This window comes from Phyllostomus hastatus, unplaced genomic scaffold (genome assembly GCF_019186645.2).
Source record: "Phyllostomus hastatus isolate PE091 unplaced genomic scaffold, TTU_PhHast_1.1 phas_contig_86, whole genome shotgun sequence".
Taxonomy (NCBI): Eukaryota; Metazoa; Chordata; class Mammalia; order Chiroptera; family Phyllostomidae; genus Phyllostomus; species Phyllostomus hastatus.
The window spans coordinates 27,069,284-27,085,783 of NW_025333977.1; positions in this window are offsets into that span (position 1 = coordinate 27,069,284).

Sequence of the window (16,500 nt, forward strand, 5' to 3'; positions counted from 1 at the left end):
ACCTTTAATAAATTTTCCAGCCCAGGTTTCATTAGATTAAACAATAGAGATAATTCCAGGCCCTAATAGCAAACTGATGAAGAAGGCACACAGGGGTGCCTTTCACCTTACCTTACCAATCATCTCACATTTATTACTTTTATTTGACCAATGCTTATTAAGTCTATGAAGTACCCCCTGCTCCCGTAACACATGAGGTACAACGGCATAGAGAATAGACATGGTCCTTGCTCTCATGAGCCTTGTGGCCAATAGAGGAGTTATGTTTGAATCAAGTATGCTCACAAGTATACAGATAATTAATTCTAACTAAGTTCTATGAAAAAGTATAATATAAATGGATAGAAGGTGGAATGTGAATAAGTCTGAAGATTCAGGCAAGGTTTGCTTCCCTGAAAATGTCATGTTTGAGTAGTGGATAAGTTGAGGGAGGCATAAGGGCGGAGGATTATTTCAAGCAAAAGGAACAACCTGCATGAAGGCTCCTGGGGGAAGGAAATGGTGCTTCGGAGGGAATGGAAGGAAAAAGCAAATGTGGTTGTTGTGCAGGGAGCAAGGGAGAGGGACGCACTTGTAGGAGAAGCAAGCAGAGGATTCTAAGGGGCTTGTGAGCCACACTGAGGGTTTTGGTGCTTATCCCAAGAGCAAAGAGAATCTGGTGACTACGTTTGAGCAGGGAAAGTGACATGATCACACTTTCATTTTGGAAAGATCATTTTGGTACACAGACTTGAGGGGTTCATAGGGGAAGTAGGTAGATCAGTTAGAGGGCTATTGCAATCAACCACAGGCGTGAGGTTGTCTTTGACAATGTCCCTTGAAGCCCAAGATACATAAGACCTGTCCATACTGACTTGAAGTTTTCTTGCTTTGGCAAGGATATCCTCTCTCTCCTTAAGGTGAGGACATGTTTAGGACTCACCCCCCTCCAAAAAAACTCCCTCATAAGAAGGTATTTTGCAGTTACATCCTTCTTCATCATTATAATTTAAGATTGACAATGTGGAAGCACTGGGTCTTATAGAGGGCATCTAGATAACTGGGTAATAAAAAATTGAAAGGTTGTATAAATAGATCATTGAATATAATAAATATTTATAGCACCCATGAGTGGAAGGAAAAGGCATAGAAGAAATCATAAGTGAAATGACAGGCAATTCTAGAGGTTTTTCTTTGGTGAGATGAGTAGTATCGCTCAGGAGGGGCGTGGGATCTGGCGATCTAACCTGAAGTATCAGTCCAAGAATATCATTCCAAGACTGGTATGAAGTGGCCCTCAGAGTAAGGGCTACTTTTTCCTGCTTTATTGATGATCCTCTGTCCCTATAGTTTTGACCTCAGTTTTATGATAGCTTACTAGCCAGCAGGAAGGCAAAAGGAGAAGTGAAGACCAAACCTCCTGTTTCCTTTAAAAAGAGCACAGCCCATTGCACATGCTCTTTCTGCTCACACCCCATTAGCCAGAATGTAGCCTCATAGCCAAGGGAGACTGGAAAATCTAGTCCAGTTACTGGACAAGTAGGGAACAAATACTGGTGACAGACAGCACTCTCACCCACAGAGCTGTAGGTAAATGAAACTGCATTTATAGAGTTTACTACCTATTCGGAATGAAAGACGTTAAATAAGTAATTATACATATGTAGTTATATTTATAGTTGTACAATACAATTACTATAATTATAAATAAAAGTAGAGGTGCTTACAGGGTCAATAACATAGGAATCAAACTGAATCTGATGGAGGGGCAGGGATGGGAATGGAGGTTCCAGAAATACTTTTCTCAGGAAATAATATCAAGACTAAGAAAGATGTGAGGGAAGATGAGGAAGGAGCCAGGGGCAGAGCATTCCCAGGAGAGGTCATCTGGAAGGCATTCTAAAGACTCAGAGACAACAGCCCAGAGAGAAACGGGAGGGAAGGGAGGCTCTCAGGAGATCAGGAGCAGCTGCAGGGGAAGGAGAATGAGGGGAGAAGAGCGTGGAGAAGACATTCAATGAAGGGTTTTACTAAACAAGTAAATGATGAGATTTGCTTTTAAGAAAGATCATCCCACCTGCAAAGTGAGAAAAGGTGTAGGATGGGAGCAAGGCCAGAGGCAGAGAGACTGGGCAGCAATAAACCAAGTGGAGATGGAAAGCAATGGCAAAGCCTCAGGAGGATGAATTTTCTGAGTTCTTGTATGTCTGAAGATATTTTTTTCTACCCTCATGAGTGAATGCTTGGTTTACTTGGTTTAAAATTTTAGACTACAAATGACTTTTTTTCTTGGAATACTAACGATGTTCTAGTATCTTCTAACAATCAGTGTTGCTAATGTAAAATCTGGTTCTAATCAATCCTATTTATTTGTAGGTTGTTTTGTGTTTAAAAGATTTTAGAATATTTTTGCTTTCCTGAGAGCCTGAAATTTCACCAGTATTGAAAATTTTGTTTTGTTTTGTTTTGTCTATTTGTCCCAATTTCTCTGCAGCCTGTGGTACTTGTGGTGGGAGGCCCCTCGACTATCTTCACCTCTGGGAAATTGGATTTTTCATCTAGAAAATTCCTTATTCATCCTATTTCCTTTTTTAAAAAGATGTATGTATTTATTTATTTATAGAAGGAGGGGAAGGGTGGGAGAAAGGGAGGGAGAGAAACATCAATGTGTGGTTGCCTCCTCCACCACCCCCCTACCACCCTCCTCCCACACCAGGGACCCAGACTGCAACCCAGACATGTGCCCTGATTGGGAATCAAGCCAGTGACCCTTTGGTTCACTGGCCAGCATTCAATCCACTGAGCCACACCAGATGGGGCACATCCTATTTCTTCTTTATAGAGCTTTTGATGGCTGCTGAAGACTTTTAGTTATGCATCATATCCAGCTATTCAATAATAGTTGATATTGCTATGTCCTTTTGGGCTAAGAGACATTATTTTTGATCTTTTAGCTCAGTGTTTTGATGATTGAATCTTCCATATTTGGTCCACCTATTCAACTTTTAATTTAAAAGTTAAAGGGTTTTTTAATGTTTATTTTTCATTTATTTATTATTTATTGTAGTTTTTTCCATTATCATTTATCTACTTATACCCGCTCCCTCCCACCCTGCTGTCCTTGTCCACGAGTCCTTTTTCCTTTTTGTTCGGTCCCTCCACCTCCTAACCCCATCTCCACCATAGCTGTCATCCTGTTCTCTCTCTCTCTGAGTCTGTCTGTTTTGTTAGTTCAGTTTGTTCATTAGTTCAGTTTATATTTTTGAAAAATAACTTTATATAGGTATAATGCACATACAACAAAATGGTCATATTTTAAGTAGTTAGATGGGCTTTCACAAATGCATGCACTCGTGTATATAGAAAATATACCATTCCACTTTGGCCATTTTCATCACCTCCACATTTCCTCGGCCTCAGTGCAGTCAATACTACCCCATTCTCCTCACACCAGGCAACTACTGATATAAAATTTATCATTGTAGATTAGTTTTGCATGTCCTAGAATGTTATATAAGTAGAATTACATAATGTGTAGTCATTTATGTTGAGCTTTTTTGTTAACCATAATGTCTTTATGATTCAGGCATGTTGTTGCTATTCCTTTTTATTTCTGAGTAGTGTTCCAGTGCATGAATATATAACAATTTATTTATCGTGTTATCAGTTGACAGGTATTGACTTATTTCCCATTTGAGGATAATATGAATGAAGCCACTGTGAATATTTGCTTACAAGTCTTTTTGTGGGCACATACTTTTGCATCTTTCAGGTAAATACTATGGAGTAGAATTGCTAGGTGGTGTGGTAAATATATGTATAATTTCATGTAATTTCATATGTTCTACCAAATGGTGCTCTAAATCAGCAGTACTTTTTTTGTATTCCTACCAGCACAGTATAAGTGTTCCATTTGCTCTACATCTTTATCATTTATTATTGCCAGGTTTTAACATTTTAGCAGTTCTGTTGGTATTTGTAGTGGTGTTTCATTGTGGTTTTAAGATGAGTGTCCCTAATGTGTAATGATGTGCATTCTTCCACGCACTTTGTGGCCATTCATATATTTTCCTTGGGATGTATGTTCAAAACCTTTGCCCATTTTTAAATTGAGTCATTTCTCTTCTTACTGATTTGTAGATATTCTGGTTACATGTCCTTTATGTCTGTTGCTAATACTTCCTTTTTTTCCCCTACTGGTGGTTTGACTTGTTATTTTCTTAACAGTGTTTTTTTGAAAAGTAGTGCCTTTGGAAGAATACAAAATTTTAATATTTGTGAAGTATAATTTACAATATTTTCTTTTATGGTTGGTGCTTTCTATGCATGATGAAAAGAATTATTCAAGGATCTTTTTTCCCAGTTACTTGGTAACATAGATATCTAGTTGTTTCAGCAAATTTGTTGAAACGACTATTTTTTTCCTATTGAATTACTTGGACACCTTGGTAAAAAATTAATTGACCATATGTGTGTGGGTCTTTATCTGGACTTTCAATTTTGTTTCATTAATCCATATGTCTATCTTTATGCCAATCTCATACTTTTGCTTTACAGTAAATCTGGAAAACAATAGTATATGTTCTTCAATTTTGTTGTTTTCAAAAATTGTTTTGGCAATTTTGGTCTGACATTTTTACATAAGTTTAGAATCAATTTGTCAATTTATGCAAAAAAAAATCTTCTGAGATTTTGAAGAGATTGCATTAAATCCATAACCAACTTTGGGGAGAAGTTATAGCAGAATAATTTTTAGTCTCGAAAGCCATGAACATAGTATATATTTCCATTTATTTGGAATTTCTCTAATCTCTCAGCAGTGTTTTATAGTTTTTAGTATATAGGTTTGCATACACTTTGTTAATTATTTTATGTGTTTTGCTGCTACCTAAATTGGTATTGTTTACATTTTATTTTCCAGTTATTTGTTGCCAGTGCATATAAATACAAGTAAATTTTGCATATTGATATTGTATTGTGACTATGCTAAATTAATTTATTGGTTGTATTAGGTCAGATCTAAAATAGATAGGTCAGATCTAAAGATTGAAGGTTTCTTAGTTTCAGGCCTATTGGCATTTAGAACCAGATAATTCTTCTTCTTGGACTGTACTGGGCATTGTAGGATTTTTAGCAGCTCCCCTGACCTTTACCCATTGGTTGCAAATATCATCCCTCCCCCAACAGCTGTGACAATCAAGATACTTTCTACACATTACTAAGCGTTTCCTGGCAGGTAAAATCACCCCCATTTGAGAACCACTGCTGTAAGGCTAATGTAGCCCTATCCATGAAGGCATGGCCTTCTTGGAACTTCTACCTAATGTTTTGGGCATTTAACAAAGTTTTTCTTTTGCAACTGGCCTAAGATCTTTTTGCTTTGTATTTGTTTTAGGAGTTGTTTATTCCACAGGTCCTTAGAAGTTGTATGTCTCTCAGAATTTTAGTTTGTCTAATGTGGTGGATTCCCATCCTCTGACGCCAGGATTTAGCCAGTGTTTCAAGGTGCCCTTATGCAACGTGCTGGGACTCTTTCTGCGCATTGTTTCTTCCTTTCTTGTGCACTCTGTTTGGCAGTTTGCAGTCACCTCAGCCTTCCCAAAACTCAACCCTCTGTCTCCTCAGTTCATCAACATCCTCGTGCTCTGCTGGTTTTTTTCTTCCTGAACTGATTTCTGGGAGAAAGTCAGGTGTTTGTTGGGGTCACCTCATTTATTTCCCTTTTCTCAGAGATCATAATTTTAATCTTTTATGCCTTTTGTCTCGTGTCTGAAACAGTTGTTTTATATGCATTTCCAGTTTTCTAGTTGTTTCCTGCAGGAGGATTTTTCTGGTACTACTGATTCTATCACGTCTGTATCCATCTGTGGTAGATTCAACGTGCTCACAAATTCTTTTGCTATTCCTCCTGTTGAGAAGTGGAATGCCATTCTCTGCCCTTGAATCTGGTTTGGCTTTAGTTCTGCTTGATCATTAGACTGGAAGCAGAAATTATATTCTTGGATTTCTAGGATTAGGTCCTAAGACTCTTTGTAGTTTCCACTTGGGTTTCTTGGACTCTTTATTCTGGGGAAGGAAGCCACTATGTATTGACTTTCCTGAGACAGCCGTGCTTAAGGCAACTTGTAGGTGCTTTGGTTGGCAGTTCCAGCTAAGTCCATTCTTTCAGCCATCCCCAGGCACCCAGCATGAGAATATATCAGCCTTGGAAACTCTACAGCAGTTTATCTGTCAGCTGCATTGATGACACAAGGAATCGAAAAATCACCCGACTGAGACCTGCCCAGTTCCCTGACCCACAAAATGGTGAAATATAAGGCATTTCAACATAGTAGTAAAATAGTTGTGGGTGCCAGAAGAGAGATAGTTTATGTGGCAATAGATATCTGGAACATTACTAGAGACATACTGTAACTTGCAAGATTTTTTAGTTGTTTGAATAGGAATTTTCCTTAAGTTGATTTTTAGTAACAATTTCCCCAAATGTTTAGTGATTCTCAGTGCTCTTGGGGGGTTGGGTAGGACCTATGGCTAGACAGGGTTTAGGAATAGGTTGATTTTGAATGTGAGGGCAGGGTTTCCTCTCGTTCCTTGGGAATCTTAAATTATCTGTCATTCTTTACTGCTCTTCTGGTCTCAGAAAACTCACTGGAGAGAACAATATCTTAAAATTTTGTACCAGAGAGAGTAGCTGATTTATCTGTTCCCTTTTTCCCCTCTCTTTCTCTCCTGTGAAATGGAGGTTTGGAGTTACTTCATTGCTCTTCCTTCTCCAGCTCCAGCACTCTTCACACCAATACTCCAGGCAGATTGTTTGCCTTGGGGAAGGGGCACAGACAGCAGTAGCTGCCCTCTATGATTTCCAGGGGAAGAGGAAAACTCTGACTCCTGTGGCTTCTTCAAAGACCACAGTGGAGTGAATCACCCTGACAGTTGTGCCAAAGCTGCTGGACTTTTCTTTTATGTTGACTCTCCTCTTAACATACATCCGGAATGGCTCTTATTTTTACAGTGGGGTTATATTATATTCATGCTTAATTTTTCAGAATTTAATTACGTGATAGGGAGAACATAAGAAAATACAATTTTTGGAATATGGCATATTTCAATTGTCTGCCTTCTAAAAAGCTGACTCTGGCTATCATTCTGTTGAATACATTTTGTCCCAGAGTGAGCAAATCGGAGATGGGAGATGTAAATCTGCCGTTCTTTCCATCAGATTTGGTGTCTGTGTGCCTCTTGTAGTAAAAGTGTTCACCATTTTTAGTATGACAGTCATGATTAAAGATACAGCTTTGCCCCACAGAGCATAGCTTCTAAATGTAAGCCAAGCATTTTTTTTTCAGGTGCTTGCTTAACCAAAGAAATAGTATTCTAGACCACTGTTAAGGAAAAATCATTTGTGCTAGACGCTTAACCAATATTTCAATTGTCTGCCTTCTAAAAAGCTTTTCAAGGATAATTTTTATTGACTCATATTTTTTTTTAAAAAAAGGTAATTTTGCAGTTTTTATAAAGACGATCCTGTTGAGCAGAAAGCAATAAAGCTTCAGGTATACAACACAACTCCCTTAGATAGAAGTGGAAAGCATCCAAGTAGCTACACCTAGACAGCTCTGCAGCGCAAAATGCAAACAGCAATATCCCTGTTCCTGGGACAGCTCACCTGGCTGTTGACTCCCACGAGGGTGCTGAGCAACAACCCCCCCACAACACTACCTGTTGACAGAGAAAACTCAAGGTTTTTAGTTCTTTTTGCCAGTGCTTCCAGTTTTTTATTCCCTCTTGATCACTTTCTTTGTTTCTGGAGACTTCGGTTAAGGTTTCTAACATTCACCAGATGCAAACTAACTCATGATCACTCCCCACGCATGTTCCCGAGTGCTTACAGTAAGAATAGATCAATTGCAGATCAATTGCCCAGGGCTGTTTTTCCAAGTGTTCTAACGCCCTAGCAGACCCTAGCATCCTGAAACTGTTCCCCAAGCAAAACATGCATAATATGTCACGTTTTACATTAAAAAAGAGTACAGTGAAAATAAAGCCCATTTCAATGGTAATTTTGATTATAAACAATTTTTGCTTATAAAATACAAATCTACTCAAGTACTTTTCTCCTGATTATGTTTTAGGCTGGGTGAGGTCTTTATTTATTGGCTCTTATTTCCATTCGATTACCCATCCTCTTTTTTTCTTCCCCAAACTTCTGGTCAGGTGATGATAAAATTTTTGTTTTCTTAACACAATTATCCTTTATAAGTGAAACTTCCAAAAATTTTTGTTTTGGAGGTTAAGGAATTTGGGAGGGAATTTGTGTCCAGTTTCTCACCTTTATCTGAGGTTCATCTTTGTCTTTGGTGTTGATGATTATATGTCTAGACTCATAATTTTTGAACTTTCAGCAGGGACTTCGGCTTCCCCATCCGTCCCTCTCACCCTGCATTTTACAATTTCAGGAAGAATTCCTGCACTAGCTGTTCTCTCAGAACCTATTGGGTTGGCCAAAAAGTCTGTTATGTTTTTCATACTATGGCTCTAGTAGTACTTAGTTGTCTTTAACTTCATTCAAAATAATTTTGTTAGATTGTATTGTGACAGCTGTCATATCAGCGTACATTTAAAAATTATCATAATTGGAGAATTTTTGTGCAGCCATTTAAAAATTGAAGATGGAAGAAAATAGACAACATTTTGGCATATTTTGCTTTATTATTTCAAGAAAGGTAAAAATGCAACTGGAATGCAAAAAAAAGAGATTTGTGCAGTGTATAGAGAAGGTGCTGTGACTGATCAAATGTGTCAAAAGTGGTTTGCAAAATTTCTTGGTATATTGACATTGTGGCCAAATAATTCTTTGCTGTGGGCCTGTCTTAGGCATTGAAAGGTGTTTAGCAGCACCCCTCGCCTCTGGCCACTAGAAGCCAATAGCGGGAGATAGCCGATATACTCAAAATAGCCAAATTGATAAAGTTATTGGTGAGAATGAAAAATGTGTATTTTATTTTACAGAAAAAAACTAAACAAACTTCTTGGCCAACCCAATAATTTCTGTTCCTGGTGTTCCATTTAAAGTTGTTACTGACTTACCTAATTTCCCAGAATGGGGAGAGTCCCTGGGCAAGGCCTCCTTCGTGTTCCTATCTGCAAGGCCTGTTCCCATCTGTGGTGGAGGCAGCTGCTTCTGGAGTTGGCTGTGGTCCCACATCCCCTTGCTTTCAGCCTCAGCTGCACAGATCTCCTTTCAGTGCTTTGAACTGAAATTCATGCCCAGTTTTGCTTCATAGCCATGTACATGCTTTTCTCTAAGTCCACAACAGCCTGTTCTCTCACACTAACTCTCATAGTTATTGTTTTGTTATTTTCAGGCGTCTGTTCAAACACCACTTCCTCCTAAAGCTCTTCCCTGACTCCCTGTGTGACCTAGGTCCTAGAGCATTGTATACATTTCCTTCATAGCACTCTCTACAGTTTGCAACTGCAAATTTACTTGTATTGATACTTTTATTACTGCATTGCCTTTTGAGACTGCTAGGCCCGTGCCCCTAGAATCTTGTCTGTTTTGCTGATCCTTGTTTTCTGAGCTACTAGCCTAGTGTGCATATGAATTGGTTAATGAGTAATTAGATTACTAGTAAATAGTCTGTGATAATTTGACTAAAGACCCTGGAATGATGAAAACGAATGATACTTCTTTCTTCTTGGATTTCTGACATTAGTAGTAACATAGTGCAAATACTTATATCTATAGCATTGAACAATCTGCATATGGCTATATGAGTTATTAGATGACAATTTTAACATGGACACTGAGTTAAAGATTTCTTAAAGTGTATATTGTCTTAGTAATTGCATTTAACAACCTCGACTCACCTATGTGTCTGTGAACCACCGTATATAAAGACATTATGATGAGATACTTTGTTTCCATTCCCTAGGCTTCGTTAATGATAAATAATATCAGTGTGAGTCACAGTTCTGTAGGCAACAAGAATATGGCTATGTTAAGTCAACTCATATTGATATGATAGAGTCTATGAATTTGAATAAATCTGAATTTGCCTTATAAATTGTACAATTAAACATTCTCCCCTGTGTTATAGGCACAGTATAGTACACAGGGTCCACTTATATTAACTAATTTTATAATCCTATAAATCCAATGGTATTTTGGTTAGGGATTTTAGCAAAAACAAACAAAAAAAAACACAAGTCTACTCTGATTAATTTAAGCAGCAAAGTGTATTAAGTAAATCACAGTATCAGAGTTGCTATGTGTCCCATCTGTTCAGTACAGTTCTAGTTTATCCTTGACATTATTAATAGCATCCCCTTTCACTCCCAAATGTGTCTTCGTTCAAATGATAAACTGTACAGTCCCTTACACAGGACCGTTGGGAAAGTTGGAGAAACAGATTGAGCTTCCCGAAACAGCACCTTGTGACACATCACAGAAGTGCACTAACGAGGGGGTTATCATTTGTCACCACCATGAACTCCAGAAACACTCCACAGATCTGTCCTGTGAAGGAAGCTGCCACTGACTCCAAAACCATATTTCGTGGGCTAGAGAGGGAACCTCTGTCACGGCCTCTTCCTCTGGCCACTTTCACACCATCGAAAAGTGAATTTCCCATGCAGACCCTATTTTCCCACATGGTGAAATCCAGGTGAGTGCTTGCACTATTTGTAGAAAAGATTCCACCTGGGAAAAAGAAGATTTAGAGAATAGGAAACAATCAAAAGCCAGGGAAATATTTAAAATACTTGTGAGCAATCACAAAACATGGATGTAAACTCTTTATCGGGACATACATTCATTTTCCAAACTTAAAACAAAAATAGCAACTAAAACTATCGTTCCCACCAAATAAGTGACAACCTTCATACAAACAAACAAACAAACAAATGAACAAACAACCCCCTCCACAGATGAGGAGACTCTAAGACTATTTAGTGCAATCTTTTCTAGGTCTAATGTATGTAGTGATGATTATGTTTCCCCAAACTGCCCCCACCATCCTCTGTTTACTGGGACAGAGAAGAAGGCGGTCATCAAATCAATAGATACATTCCAGCGACAATCCAGGGCCTAGCTTGACTTTTCCTCTACTAAATGACAGCATCCTTATGATGTGAAACTCAACTGAATATGAAACAATTCTTTGTCGTTCTGCAAGACCTGTCTCTCTCTCTTCTGCAGAGGCCACACAGGTAAATTAGATGAAATGTAATAATCACCAGCGGTGCATCTTTTAAGTCTTTAATAACGATGCTAATCTCTATGTGTACCAGATGAGTGGCACTGCTTTTGATTTAACATTTTGGGAGGGCAGGCAGCCCTAGAGACTTAACATTTGGCTATTTCTATTATTATTTAACTTTGATTCTAGGAGTCAAGGGCCAGTGTGGAGGTTTTGCCAGTTGCTAAGTATTTCTATTCACACTCTATTTTGAGAACTGGGAAGACAAGGTGGTTTTGTGGAAGCACGGGGTCCATTCTAAAACTGACTAGGTTCTCAAAACCCTCTTTTTACATGGCCCACACACCCCCATTCTAAAAGCCTGGGCCACTGTAAAAGCCTGGGTTTCCGTAAATTAGCTGCAGCTCGGAGCCAGTGTTCAGCAACCCCCACAGAGCTGCCTGTCACGGTGGCGCACAGTCGTCCTGCGAAATGGCCGCAGATCCCACTGGAGAAGGCCGGAAGAAGGGTGGACGCATGACTTACGTGTGGTGTCACCTGAGGGCCTTTCCTGAAGGGTTTTCTGGGCTCCCTCCTTCACCGAAGGGCTTCAGGGGCTGTGACCTGGCTCCTGTCTGGTTGTGGGAGTTTTGATTCTACCATGGCAGATCGCTGTAAGCCTCTGTTCTTTAGAAACAGGGGCTTGTTTTGCTTGGTTCTTGTTTGTTTGTTTTGTTTTGTTTTTAGATCAAAAGGGGTCTTAGTGGGTTGCCCCTACATTTTTGGACTGGGGATCCCAGGATCAGCTCGCACTGTCAAAGTTCACTTTGTTAAAATGAACAGTTGTGCTGGCCCCACAACATGTTACCATGACCATGTCTGCTTTGTCTCTTCAAATGAAGAACTGCTGCTAGCCTTCCATCAGCCAAAGGTCTGCTCCTCAGAGAGCCTGTTTCCCTGACAGGGCCCTGTGCCACAGGGCACAGCACTGTCCCCAGATGCTGGCCCACTCCTCCCTGGTGTGTGTGTTCACAATGTAGTGCAAGGGGTTTCTCCTGGGCTCTTTTGAGGGTCACAGTGTGAGTGTATGTATTCGTAGGTGTATGAGTGCTTTGCAAATTATAAATAGGCACCAGTGTTTTCTTATTTATCCCAAATCTTGGTATTTTTTCCCTTCCATAACATCAGACAGCTTTGTTACATTTTCATTTAGGGAAGACCACTGCTGATTGCAGGTTTCAGTGAACTAACTGAGCCAAACTTTAAACTCAAATGATTTGACCTAGCACATTGACTCCCAACCCAGTAAGAAGCACACTCCTATTGGTAACTCAGACCAATCAAGATTTATGTTCACTGACCTCAGTACTATCTCAGATACTAATGCTGTGGAACCAGCTACCTCAAACTCAGTGCCATACATTTTTTTTTGTTAGGCTCATGGACTGTGGGAATCAGGACTTCAGAAAGGGAACAATGGGGACAGCTTGTCTTTGTCCCACAACATCTGAGGCCTCCACTGGAAAGATTTGAAACGGAGAGGAGAAGCTGACTGGCCTGCCTTCTCACCCGTGGAGATTGATGCTGGCTGTTGCCTGGGATCTCAGCTGAGGCCACGGGCCGGGAGCCCTCCGTGTGGCTTCTTCATGTGGGTGTTGGGAAATACCGCAGCATGGTGTCCAGATTAAGGATGAGCACCCCAAAGACAGCCAGGCAGAAACTATCACGTTTTATGACCCAACCTCAAAGTCACGTAACTTTACTTTTGCCAGTCACAAGCCCCCTTGAATTCAAGGGGAAGGGATAAGACACCTGAGCTCTTGCTGGGAGGAGCATCAAAGAGGAGTTTTCCCATGGGAGATGTTGTTCTGTCATCATAGAAAATCTATACCACAAGCATCCTCCAAATCCATTCCCACTTATATTCCCCAGGTTTTTGCTGATATAAGGTAGCAAGATCTTGCTTACTGTATGCATGTGTGCATTTATACCTTCAGGTGTGTAAGCTTTCTCATTCTTGATTTGCCTTTGTAATAGGCCTCTGGAAATGTCTAATTAGGAGCCTCTAGGCAACATGGATTCCCAGGGGAAGGGGATGAGGAGAAGTAGATTTCCCTTACAAAGTAATTGCCTCTGTCTAGGCCATTACATGGAGTTGAAGAAAGGCAAGAACAGCCTCATAGATAGATCAGGAAGGACTGCTTCAGCTGGCACAGGAAGGCTCGGTGAAGTTAGGGAATTTGGAGTAGGATGAATCATCAGACTCCTCCCATATGCCCATTCTAATTAGGAGACAGAGTGCTGATGCTACTTCTCCCTAAACAATACCTTCGTTTTCATGTAAGAGAAGAGACTGTGAAATCAGCTGATACAATTCAACAATGCATAGGCTAACACCATGTGTTATTTTTTCAGTTTCTACAGCTTTGGGGCCACATAGGGCACTCTTTTAAAAAAATTAAGTTTATTGGGGCAACAACAGTTAATAACATTATATAAATTTCAAATGTGTGTGCTCCTAAGTCTAGTGTCCTCTGTCACCATATATTTAACCCCCTTTACCTTCTTAATTCTCCCCCACCACCCTTTCCCTTTGGTTACTAACATGCTGTTCAGACATTCTTTTTAGGGCATGCAGAGTTCTGACTGTAATTTGATCCAGGCCGTGGTCAAACTTTAAGCCTGTCTGTATTAGAGTTCTCCAGGAAAACAGAACCAATAGGATGTGTGTGCGTGTGCTTATGCATACATGTATATATGTATACACTGACTATACATCTGGGTACCATGGCCTAGCCAAGCTGACCCACACAATTAACCTGCAACAACTAGAATCATCCAGACTGATCTTCAGTCTTTTCTTCTACATGCCTTCCTACTCTTGTACAACTGCAATCACTTGGTCCCTGAAAGTCTTGCCATTGATAGGGTTCTCATTCCATGTGACCAAATGATCATTTCAGTTACTCTCTCTCAATGCTGCCATGGTCTGGATTCTCACTGCCTCTTCACCTGACCACATCAGACGAGCAGCCACACAGTCTCATTTCCTGAAAATCTATTGTCCGTTACCACATCTGCCATTAATCCCTATCTTGTTCAGGGTTCTTGTTTGCAAACAACACAAATTACTCTGAGTGGTTTTAGCTGAAATAGACTTAATAAAGGATATTAGGTAGCTGAGAGGATAATTGGTAAGGTCAGAGAAATCTGCTTACTTTCCATAAATAAAGTCTAGAGACAGTAAAGAACTACTGAGGAAATGGCTACTGTTGCTGCCAGTTCTACAGCCATGCAGCAGAACCAGCCTGGGAGAAAACTCCCGGGGGCCACACCCCTGTGTAGAAGTCTGAAAGTGCATCAATTATGACATATATACAAAAGAATGGAATAGGAACAGTTACTCTCTTTTTTATTCTGGTTTGAAGAAACAGTCATCTTAACATGTTGAATACCTAATTTCAAAACGGTGGTGATAGTGCAGTGCTGACTGATATTTTCAGATGATTAGGTAAGAATGTGGGCATTGCCTCCCTCCTCAGATCTGTGAATTAAAAGTAACCATTATAACTACTTCTTCAAGTAACAAAATATGCCAGATTGTTGTGGCAGGAAGGATTCTGAGATGGCTCAGACCTCATTTATGTTCACTGACCTCAGTACTACAGACCCAAGACCCAAGGCTCTACAGACCCAAGCCTCTGTCCCCTGGTATACATGTCCCCTAGAATTCCTTCCCGTTGAGAGTGTGTGTGTGTGTGTGTGTGTGTGTGTGTGTGTGTGTGTGGAGGGGGGATAGTGAATATGATAGGGCATCACTACCATAATTGGGTCACTAATTGACCTTGAATTAATCAAATAGGAGATTATTCTGGGTGGGCCTGGCTTAATCAGAAGAGCTCTTTAAAAGAAGAGAAAGCATCAGTAAAAAGTTTTTTTTGCCTGGCCTGGCTCCTGGCCTGGGAAACAAGCAAAGAATTAAGTTGTAAGAGAAGGAGGGCACAAGACCCCTGGCCAACAACCAGCAAGAAAGTGGGAACCTCAGGTCTATACTGCAAAGAACTGGATTTTACCAGCAATCTGCGTGAGCGTGGAAGAGGGTCCTGAGCTATAGATGAGAATGTGGCATGACTGACATACTGATTTTAATATGTCTTTACCCAGTATGCCCTACTAGACTTCAGACCTATGAAAGTGTAGGGTGATAAATGGGTATTAAGTATGTGGTAATTTCTTATGTAGTAGTAGAAAACTAATATGGTTGTGATTAGGAACTATCACTAAGAGAAGTTTTAATTACATAAAATGCCTCTCCCAAGCTCTTCACTTTGTATTTGCATTGGGAATGGAGACTTTCTCAGAATTATGGGACAAAAGAAAAATAAATTCAAAATTATGTGAATGAATCTACTAAATACCTCTTCTTCAGGTAAAAGATATACTACAGAAATTGGCCCATTACTGGTATATCTTAAATAGTAGATATCATATATATATAGAAAAAGACTCATTAATTTTCATACTTTTTAAAATTCTACAATTTAGAGGTTTCTGTTGCTTCCATTGTTAAAGCTGAAAGTCCATGTGTTTTTGTGAACAATGCTATGTACATGCATATTCCTTAGTATAAGAATTCTTCATGTTAAGAAATCCAAAACTTTATGTACTTCCAGTCAGTTTCATAATTTGAAAATCATAGTGTATGTCTTCTTTTCTATGTCGAAATCTAATTTACTGAAATAATTGGAGAGTGAATGGTAGCACAGGTATTTTTTTCATAATAACTGGATCATATTTTTAAATGACTGATCTGATTTACCAACAGATGATTGTATTTCAAATGTTGTTTAAAAATACCTAATGGGAAACTTTGATCAAGAGGGTGGCATAGGTAAACACAGTATGCCTCCTCACACAACCACATCAAAATTACAACTACAATATAGAACAACCATCACTCAGAACCATCAGAGATGAAGTTGAATGGAAGCCTGACAACTACGGAATTAAAGAAATCACATCCATCCAGACTGGTAGGAGCGGTGGAGCAGAGGAACAGGCTGGTCCCACATCCATGTGTGGTGAATAAAAATTCAGGAGAGATATCTTGACAGCGAGGAGTCCCAGCCCCATACCAGGCCCCTCAGCTCAGGGTTCTAGTGCTAGGAAGATAAGTCCCCATAACTTCTGGTTGCAAAAACCAGTGGAGATTAACTCGGTGGAAGAATCTCCTAGAGTCCCAAGCAATTCCCTTTAAAGAACCCACATATGGGCTTACTCACACTCACTCCCTCTGAGCTCCAGTGCTGGGGTGGGGTAGCAGCTTGAAATACACCAGTAG